This window comes from Triticum aestivum, chromosome 6A (assembly GCF_018294505.1).
Source record: "Triticum aestivum cultivar Chinese Spring chromosome 6A, IWGSC CS RefSeq v2.1, whole genome shotgun sequence".
Taxonomy (NCBI): domain Eukaryota; kingdom Viridiplantae; phylum Streptophyta; class Magnoliopsida; order Poales; family Poaceae; genus Triticum; species Triticum aestivum.
In genome coordinates, this window is record NC_057809.1 from 138,167,147 (window position 1) to 138,178,376 (window position 11,230).

The following is an 11,230-nucleotide window of genomic DNA, read 5'->3' on the forward strand; positions in this document are numbered from 1 at the left end:
TGCAGGGTGCCCCATAAGATTGCTAGGGTTCGGACGTTTGGTAGAAGTTATCTAGAAATCATAGACTTTAAGAAGTGGTGATCATAAGTGTTCCACCTTGAACAAAATTTTACAAGGTAATCTCACAAGTGGCAACACTTTTATCCAAAAGGGAAAAACTATTGGAGCAAGAGTATGCATGAAAGAGTCTAGAATAAAGGACAAGTGTGCCAAGATAGTACATGTGGCAATTACATCACCCATTAATGGGTGTGCTATGTTTAACAATTTAAAGATTCTAAATACTCCTGGATTTGCAGAATATGATGCAATGAATAGGAAATCGAATGGTCATCAACACCTGGATTTTCCACCTCTCAGCCATTGGATATAGTTCATCCAATGATCCATATCCTAGGTTATTCATATAAATATAGGGACTGGTAAAATTAAAATAAGATATTTATTTCTCTCCTCGCGATCCATATTGGACAAGATACAACTCTATGCCAACTTGGTTCTCACACTTCTAAAATTCGGATTTTTCTTTGTCTTAATTTTTTTATTAGAGAATCAAATAAGCATGAGAAAGATTCTTCTAGAAAAAAATGAGACTAGAAGGACAAGGCACGCTTCACTGCCCCTGTTGTGCCATATGAAGTTTTTCTATTTAGGTGTTGGCGCCTAGGGAAACAATGAGTTGTGGTTCCTTTTTTTCATGTTGGGTTTTGGTGGGCCTTTTCTGTCTGGTGGCTCAAGGCGGTCAATGGTGGAGGCGGCTGCAGGAAGGCCATCGCCTCCTTGATGATGCTTGTCTCGTGGGAAATTTGAAAGGAGCACAACGCAAGAATTTTTTTAAATGTCTCCGCCCCGACCTCCATTGTTATCACAAAATTCAAAGAGAAGGCCCGTCTTTGGTCTTTGGTGGGAGCCAAACAGCTTAGTACTGTTATGTCGCGAGAGTAGACCTTTTTTTGCCGCATTGCGGCTTATGTCTAAACCCTTTTATTAATCAATGAAAATGGCATGTCTTTTGCCTTGTTTCAAAAAAAATTATGCGGTCGGTCCTAATGGACTCACACGGGTGGACGTGTGTGTTGGACGGTGAAAACTTGGCGTGGATCATCAAGCAAGAGGAACCATCAAGCAGAAATGGCCTATCCCACTCAACGACTGCCCGGGCCCATGGCCTCACACCACAAAAAAGGCTCACAAAACAGGCAGCTGATGCAGCCTAGTTCACGTTGGGAGGACCGAGACAAAATCGATGTGAGAAACTGAATCGGTGGCCTGAATGCTCCTAGGAGTTTTACCCCTAGTGATTTAGAAGATGATAGAGTGGGGGTTCAATTTTTTAGAATAATAGGAGGGCCGCCCCCCCCCCCCCCCCCGCCCCCCCGATTCTATTATTAATAACGAAACCAGAGTTCAGGTAACAAGCAGCTTGCAGAATGCAAGTTCAGTAAGGCAAGAAGCAAAAACAGGTGCCCAATATTTACATTCCCAGACCAGCAAATTAAACTATTACAGTGGGCAACCCAGACCCAGGACTCAGGCTGGGATTCCCAGCGCGGCGCAGCTGTCTTGTTTGGTTTCCTCCAGCGGTTGTGAGATCTTCATCTTCCACACACCAGCGGACGTAACTCCGGGGCGCCTGATCTTCTTTGCTGGTTGGGCAGGGGAGCCCAGGAGGTCCAGCGGCGTCACCGGGCTCAGCGGGGTATGCTTGCAGGTGAAACTGCCCGGGCTCCTGGGCGGGGATGATCGCATAGCGTCAGAAGGCTGGATTGACATTACCCCCAGATTCAGCTTGGAGAGAAGTACTTGACTGAAAACGCCTTCAGTGTTTTTGTCAAGCTCAACTACCCCACTGTGATCTGGAAGGGGGTATTCAGTCAGGATCAGGGTAACCCTGGTCATGAATTCCTCCATCTTCGCGCGAGCAGCGTCCTTGAGAAGAATCAGCCATCTCCTCAAGAGCCCCATCATCAAGTTCCAAATCTGTTTCAAATCAATCCACATTACATTTCTAAAAATGCAGGAATTTCTATGTTTCCAGATAGCCCATAGCACATCAGCACAAATAACATTTAGAGCAGTGTGTTTCTTATTGGCTATCCAAAATCTAGCAATGGAAAGGTAATCACCCCCAAAGAGCAGGAGAAGAAGTCTGATACAGATTTCCATATTTTCTTAGCAACCACACATTCAAAAAAAGGTGTTGTATAGACTCTTTCTCAGAGCAGTAGACACATTCATGAGATTTTTCAAGGCCTCTTTTAGAGAGGTTGTCTCTGGTCATCAGCTTATTATGAGAAAGAAGCCACAGAAAAACTTGGACTCTAGGGGGGATTTTAATAGACCAAACTAAAGGAATGTAAATAGGTTGAACACCTCTAAAGTTAATTATACTATATAAGGACCCAGTTGTGTACTCCCCTTTGGATTCATGTTGCCAAATCAGGGAGTCTTCACCTCCAGGATATTTTGTACTAGTAATAATTTGTTCTAGGCAGTACCAACTCTTCATCATAGTTGTAAGTGCATCTAGTGCCACCCCTAATTGGTTTTGGAGTATTGACGACAAACCTGGTTGAGGGACTAATGTGTTTGTGAGAATTGCAGGATAACACAGGTAGTAGTCCCTCATTGATTCGGTTTACCTACCGGAGATGACCCCTAAAAATGTATGAAGACATTGAAGACAAATGTGGTATGTGAAGATATTCACATTGAAGACTATGACAAGAGAAGACATCACGTGAAGACTATAGAGCGCGAAGACTTAGTTGTTTCGTTGTTTCCTTTTCTTCTTTGTTGAGTCATACGAACCACCGTACTGTTAAGTGGGGTCCCAGTGAACAAAGTCAGAGTGACTTAAGTGATGCTTAACCAAAATCCTATGTCTTCGAGCGAAGACAATGAAAGCAATACTTATCCAGAGCTGGATAAGTCAGCTTTACTTGTAGCCCAAGTAAAGTTGCCGCGTGTGTTTGAAATCTGACCGTCGGAACACGTGTCAGTTCCTTAGTGACCCAGGGTCATTTCAGACAAATCAGGTCGGGTTGCCTAGTGGCTATAAATAGCCCACCCCTACACCATAAATTGGTGGCTGCTCAGAGTTAGTGCATGGCTTTTGTCGTTTGAGAGCAACCCACCTTGAAGCCTTTGAGAGAGAAATCCTTGCCAGGACAAAGCCCTAAACACCCAGAGCCAAAGAGTGTTAGGCATCACTAAAGTCTTCCTATCCGTGTGATCTGAAGACTTGTTACACTTGAGGACTATGAATCCTCCAGCCGGTTAGGCGTCGCGTTCTAAGCATCCAAGAGTCATTGTGGATCGCCGATGAATGAAGTCTGTGAAGGTTTGGAAGTCTACCTTGAAGACTTACCAGAGTGATTGAGCGAGGACTAGGTGTCCTTATCTCAAGAGGAATAAGGTGAAGACACAGTCTTCTGAGTTAAATCTCAGCCTCCCTAACCAGACGTACAGTTGTCACAGCAACTGGAATTGGTCCAACAAATCATTGTCTTCAACAAGCAACAGATTCTATCCTTTCCATCTCTTTATTTACAGTTGGTCCTTGTGAAGTCATTGCCTGTTTGCATTGTCCATTTGTCTTCACTGTGTGACTGTTTGTTCTGATTGGTTTCATACTATCTTCCATCCTGATATGTACTGCCTAGCTGCTATTAGTCTTTGTGCCCTCACTTCATTTGATACTTGACTATGGCTTGTCTAGTGTAGTCTACCTTCCGCTGCATGGTTATAGGTTCATTTCTATCGTTTGTCTTCGAAACTCCCATGTTTTGAAGACTTTCATAAAAATCACCTATTCACCCCCCTCTAGTCGATAACTAGCACTTTCAATAGTAGGTGTAAAAATCCGTCTAAAGGTTACTTTAATATTGTTTTGGTCCCAGATCTTATCAAGAGTCTCACCATGCTGGTGGCAAATGACATAAAGGGGCCAAAACTGGACAGACAGTGGTGAGGTACCAAACCTAATGTCCTCCCAAAACCTGATCTTTTGTCCATTACCAACTACCCATCTATAACCAAATTTCAAGGCCTTGGCTGCCCACATGACCCCTTGCCAGAATTTGGAGGGGCGTTGAGTGATACGTCTCCAATGTATCTATAATTTTTGATTGCTCCATGCTATATTATCTACTGTTTTGGACATTATTGGGCTTTATTATCCACTTTTGTATTATTTTTGGGACTAACCTATTAACCGGAGGCCCAGCCCAGAATTGTTGTTTTTTGCCTGTTTTAGGGTTTCAAAGAAAAGGAATATCAAACGGAGTCCAAACGGAATGAAACCTTCGGGAACGTGATTTTCTCAATGAACAAGACCCGAGAGACTTGGACCCTATGTCAAGACACAAAAGAGGAGGCCACGAGGTAGGGGGGCGCGCCTACCCCCCCCCCAGGCACGCCCTCCACCCTCGTGGGCCCCCTGTTGCTCCACCGACGTAATCCTTCCTCCTATATATACCTACGTACCCCCAAACGATCAGGGACGGAGCCAAAACCCTAATTCCACCGCCGCAACTTTCTGTATCCACGAGATGCCATCTTGGGGCCTGTTCCGGAGCTCCGCCGGAGGGGGCATCGATCACGGAGGGCTTCTACATCAACACCATAGCCCCTCAGATGAAGTGTGAGTAGTTTACCTCAGACCTACGGGTCCATATTTAGTAGCTAGATGGCTTCTTCTCTCTTTTTGGATCTCAATACAATGTTCTCCCTAATACGTCTCCAATGTATCTATAATTTTTTATTGCTCCATGCTATATTATCTACTGTTTTGAACATTATTGGGCTTTATTTTCCACTTTTATATTATTTTTGGGACTAACCTATTAACCGGAGGCCCAACCCAGAATTGTTGTTTTTTGCCTGTTTTAGGGTTTTGAAGAAAAGGAATATCAAACGGAGTCCAAACGGAATGAAACCTTCAGAAACGTGATTTTCTCATCGAATACAACTCAGGAGACTTGGACCCTACGTCAAGACACGTAACAGGAGGCCACGAGGTAGGGGGGCGCGCCTACCCCCCCCCCCAGGCGCGCCCTCCACCCTCGTGGGCCCCAGTTACTCCACCGATGTACTTCTTCCTCCTATGTATACCCACGTACCCCCAAATGATCAGATACGGAGCCAAAACCCTAATTCCACCGCCGTAACTTTCTGTATCCATGAGATCCCATCTTGGGGCCTGTTTCGGAGCTCCACCGGAGGGGGCATCGATCACGGAGGGCTTCTACATCAACACCATAGCCCCTCCGATGAAGTGTGAGTAGTTTACCTCAGACCTACGGGTCCATAGTTAGTAGCTAGATGGCTTCTTCTCTCTTTTTGGATCTCAATACAATGTTCTCCCCCTCTCTTGTGGAGATCTATTCGATGTAATCTTCTTTTTGCGGTGTGTTTGTTGAGACCGATGAATTGTGGGTTTATGATCAAGTCTATCTATGAATAATATTTGAATCTTCTCTGAATTCTTTTATGTATGATTGGTTATCTTTGCAAGTCTCTTCGAATTATTAGTTTGGTTTGGCCTACTAGATTGATCTTTCTTGCAATGGGAGAAGTGCTTAGCTTTGGGTTCAATCTTGCGGTGTCCTTTCCCGGTGACAGTAAGGGCAGCAACACACGTATTGTATTGTTGCCATTGAGGATAACAAGATGGGGTTTTCTTCATATTGCATGAGTCTATCCCTCTACATCATGTCATCTTGCTTAAGACGTTACTCTGTTTTTAACTTAATACTCTAGATGCATGCTGGATAGCGGTCGATGAGTGGAGTAATAGTAGTAGATGCAGGCAGGAGTCAGTCTACTTGTCTCGGACGTGATGCCTATATATATGATCATACCTAGATATTCTCATAACGATGCTCAATTCTGTCAATTGCTCAATAGTAATTTGTTCACTCACCGTAGAATACTTATGCTCTCGAGAGAAGCCACTAGTGAAACCTATGGCCCTCGGGTCTATCTTTATCATATCAATCTCCTACTACTTAGTTATTTACTTTGCCTTTATTTTACTTTGCATCTTTATCATAAAAATACCAAAAATATTATCTTATCATATCTATCAGATCTCACTCTCGTAAGTGGCCCTATAGGGATTGACAACCCCTATTTGCGTTGGTTGCGAGGATTTATTTGTTTTGTGCAGGTGCGAGGGACTCGTGCGTAGCCTCCTACTGGATTGATACCTTGGTTCTCAAAAACTGAGGGAAATACTTACGCTACTTTGCTGCATCATCCCTTCCTCTTCCACGAAAACCAACGCAGTGCTAAAAGAGGTAGCAAGAAGGATTTCTGGCACCGTTGTCGGGGAGGTCTACGCAAAAGTCAACATACCAAGTACCCATCACATACCCTTATCTCCCGCATTACATTATTTGCCATTTGCCTCTCGTTTTCCTCTCCCCCCACTTCACCCTTGCCGTTTTATTTGCCCCCCTCTCTCTATCCTCCCTCTCTTTCTCTATTTGCCTCATTTTGTCCGCTTGCTTTTTTTGCTTGTGTGTTACTTTGCTTGCTTGTCACGATGGCTCAAGATAATACTAAATTGTGTGACTTCACCAATACCAACAACAATGATTTTAGTAGCACTCCGATTGCTCCTCTTACCGATACTGAATCTTGTGAAATTAATACTGCTTTGCTGAATCTTGTCATGAAAGATCCGTTCTTCGGCCTTCCTAGTGAAGATGCCGCTACCCATCTAAATAGCTTCGTTGATTTGTGTGACATGCAAAAGAAGAAAGATGTGGATAATGATATTGTTAAATTGAAGCTATTTCCTTTTTCTCTTAGAGATCGTGCTAAAGCTTGGTTTTTGTCTTTGCCTAAAAATAGTATTTATTCACGGAACAAATGCAAAGATGCTTTTATCTCTAAGTATTTTCCTCCTGCTAAGATCATCTCTCTTAGAAATGATATTATGAACTTTAAGCAACTTGATCATGAACATGTTGCACAAGCTTGGGAGATAATGAAATTAATGATACATAATTGCCCTACTCATGGTTTAAATTTATGGATGATTATACAAAAAATTTATGCCGGATTGAATTTCGCTTCTAGAAATCTTTTAGATTCGGCCGTGGGAGGTACTTTTATGGAAATCACTTTAGGAGAAGCTACTAAACTCCTAGATAATATTATGGTTAATTATTCTCAATGGGATACTGAAAGATCTACTAATAAAAGGGTGCATGCGATAGAAGAAATTAATGTTTTGAGTGGAAAGATGGATGAGCTTATGAAATTATTTGCTAATAAGAGTGTTTCTTCTGATCCTAATGATACGCCCGTGTCTACTTTGATTGAGAATAATAATGAATCTATGGATGTGAATTTTGTTGGTAGGAACAATTTTGGTAACAACGCGTATAGAGGAAATTTCAATCCTAGGCCTTATCCTAGTAACCCCTCTAATAATTATGGTAATTCCTACAACATTGCTTATGGAAATTATAATAAGATGCCCTCTAATTTTGAATCTAATATTAAAGAATTTATTACTTCGCAAAAGAATTTTAATGCTATGATTGAAGAAAAATCGCTTAAGATTGATGATTTGCTAGGAACGTTGATAGAATTGCTCTTGATGTTGATTCTTTGAAACTTAGATCTATTCCACCTAAGCATGATATCAATGAGTCTCTCAAAGCCATGATAATTTCCATTGATGAGTGCAAAGAAAGAACCGCTAGGATGCGTGCTAAGAAAGATGCCTTTATAAAAGCGTGTTCTTCTAGTTCCTATGAAAATAATGATGAAGATCTAAAAGTTATTGATGTGTCACCTATTAAATCTTTGTTTTGCAATATGAATCTTGATAATGATGGGACTTAATATGATCCACCTTTACCTAGAAGGTGTTCCAAGAATTCTGAATCTTTTGATCTTGATGCTAAATTTGATAAAAGTGGGATTGAAGAAATTAAAACCCTAGATGTTGCTAAACTGTAACACCCCGGATGTAACTTTCCCAATTTGTACTCCAACTCTTGCAGTTTCCGGCGTTAAGTTAATTTATTTTCTCGGGTTCGGGTCTTTGTCTCCGTGTGTTGTTGTCGTTGTCATGCATCTCATATCATGTCATCATGCGCATTGCATTCGCATACGTGTTCGTCTCATGCATTCGAGCATTTTTCCCGTTGTCTGTTTTGCATTCCGGCGCTTCGTTCTCCTCCGGTGGTCGTTTCTAGCTTTCCTTCATGTGTGGGGATTAAACATTTCCGGATTGGACCGAGACTTGCCAAGCGGCCTTGGTTTACTACCGGTAGACCGCCTGTCAAGTTCCGTATCATTTGGACTTCGTTTGATACTCCAACGGTTAACCGAGGGACCGGAAAGGCCTCGTGTGTGTTGCAGCCCAACACCCCTCCAATTTGGCCCAAAACCACCTAAGTCTTCTCCATTATCTAGAGCGTTCGATCACGATCGCGTGGCCGAAAACCGCACCTCATTTGGACTCCCCTAGCTCCTCCTATGCCTATATATAGTCCCCTCCCGAAATTCGCGGATCCCCTCTCCGAAACCCTAAAAATCGCCCCGCCGCGCCGGACATGTCCGTCCCTGGCCGGACTCTTCGCGCCGCCGCGCCCGGCCAGTGAAACGCTGCCACGTGTCGCGCTGGGAGCCTCCCCGCCGCCGGCCTGCGAGCCCGTCCCGGGCCCTCGCGGCCCGAAGCCGCGCTCCGCCGCCTGCCGCCCTTCTCCTCCCGAGCCGGCGCCGCGCCCCGCCGCCTCCATCTCCGCGCTGCCGCCACGCCGCCTCGCCCGCCATCCGCCGCCGTAGCCGCGCCACCGCGGGTCGCCGCCGCCGCCGCGCAGCGTGCCGCCCCCGCCGCCAACTCCCTCCTCGGGCCAGATCCGGTCGAGGAGCGACCGGATCCGGCGCCCCCAAACTCGGCCGCCGCCGTCTTCGTCGTCGCCGGTGAACAGTGCTTGCCGGAAATCGCCTCGGTTTGCGTGCCGTCAAAACCCTAGATCTGGGAGGTTGATTTTCTTCTAAGTCCCCGGATTTTCTAGTCCATATGCTTATGTTCGTGGCCTTGTAACTTTGCATCCGTAGCTCCGATTCATGCATATAGCATATCAAAATGTTCACCTCAGAGAGTACATCATTTCATTCCATTGCATCATTTTCATTTGAGTTCATCTTGATGCCCGAAATGCTGTTAGAAGTGGGCTACTTGAGATAATTGTCAGATCTGCTACTCCATTTAGCTTTTTGTCATTTTTGCCATGATTATTGTGTGTATGATATGCCCCTGAGTGCTACATATGTTTTGTTAAGGTTTTTTTCATCTTTCCAGAGGTGCAACCCATGTATTTTTGTGATGTGTGTGGTGTCTAGCATGAGCTTGCAAAGTGGTGCACTTGTTAATTCTGTTTTCAGGGACTTAGCATTTGCACTAAGTTCTTGATCTATTTACTTCATATGGCCATATGTTCATGTTGTTTCCTAGTGATCCGTGCCTCTTTTGAGGATGATCAGTAAGGATGTTTTGTTAATCTTGTAGTGCTCTATCCATCCATGTCTTTGCTTGCAATTATGGAGCACCCTAGCTTGAGTCAATCGAGCTCTACTTTTGCTACTTTGTGAATCTGGGCAGATTGTCAACTTGTTTGCAATTTTGCCGATGATGTTGTAGTTGATCCGTGCATGCCATGTTATTATTATTGCCATGTCTAGCTTGCATTTTGTGTGTTCTTGATAGATGTATGCTTAGTTGGTCATGACTTGCTCCGTAGTGAGTGCATAGAGCTCGTAAACATGCCTACTTGATATCTGTTTTCAGCATGCTCCAGTTTTCACTAAGTCTGAAAACTGATTATGTTTTTGCTATGTTCACATGCTTGCAATTGTATTTTCTGATCCCTTTTGGCTCAAGGTAACTAAGGGACTTTTGTTAAGCTCTTTGAGTAGCTCCATGCCATGCTTTACTTTTCCATGTTCAGTTTCTGTAGCATGTAGTTTTGTTGCTCCGAAGAGTGCTACCTGATCTGAAATTCCAGACAAGTGTTAAATTCACTAAGTCTGAGATCTGTTTGCGATATGCATTTTTGCCGTGCTTGTTTGAACCTGCTAATGGATGAATTGGCCGTAGATCAGCGCTAGACTTTTGTTAAGCATCTTGTATGCATCCCTGCCATGTATTTTGTTCTCATGTTTGGGTGCTGTAGCATGTTCATCTCATTGCATTTAGATGGCTACTTGCTGTAAATCGCAGACCGGTGCCATATTTGAATCGCTTGCCATTTCCAAACCGTAACTCCGATTCTGGTGATCTTTATATCGTTTTCAAGCGATTTCATCTCATCTTTCCAGTGGCACACTTGGATTCCCTAGTTGAGGCCAAGCTCATGCATTCCTTGTCACATCTTGCATATGCATCCCGCATCGCATCCCGCATAGCATACCATCCTTGCATCGTATTGGTTGATCCTTGCACGTGGTTGATGGTGTCCTTGTTGCTTGTTTGGGTAGAGCCGGGAGACGAGTTCTTTATCGAGCCCGTTGAGTTTGCTTTTGAGGATCCAGTCAACTCTGACAACTGTGCAGGCAAGATGATCATACCCTCGAAATCACTAGTATCTTTGCTATGCTAGTTTGCTCGCTCTTTTGCTATGCCAATGCTACGATGCCTACCACTTGCTTTTAGGCCTCCCAAATTGCCATGTCAAACCTCTAACCCTCCATGTCCTAGCAAACCGTTGATTGGCTATGTTACCGCTTTGCTCAGCCCCTCTTATAGCGTTGCTATTTGCAGGTGAAGTTTGGAGGTCGTTCCTTGTTGGAACATTTATTTACTTGTTGGGATATCATTATATTATCTTGTTATCTTAATGCATCTATATACTTGGTAAAGGGTGGAAGGCTCGGCCTCTCGCATAGTGTTTTGTTCCACTCTTGCCGTCCTAGTTTCCGTCATATCGGTGTTATGTTCCCGGATTTTGCGTTCCTTACGCGGTTGGGTTATAATGGGAACCCCTTGATAGTTCGCCTTGATTAAAGCTTGTCCAGCAATGCCCAACCTTGGTTTTACCATTTGCCACCTAGCCTTTTTTTCCCTTGAGTTTTGCAGACTCAAGGGTCATCATTATTTTAACCACCCCCGGGCCAGTGCTCCTCTGAGTGTTGGTCCAAACTGTCAACCGCCGGTGGCTACCAGGGGCAACTCTGGGCTGGCCTACCGGAAGTTTAGACAATC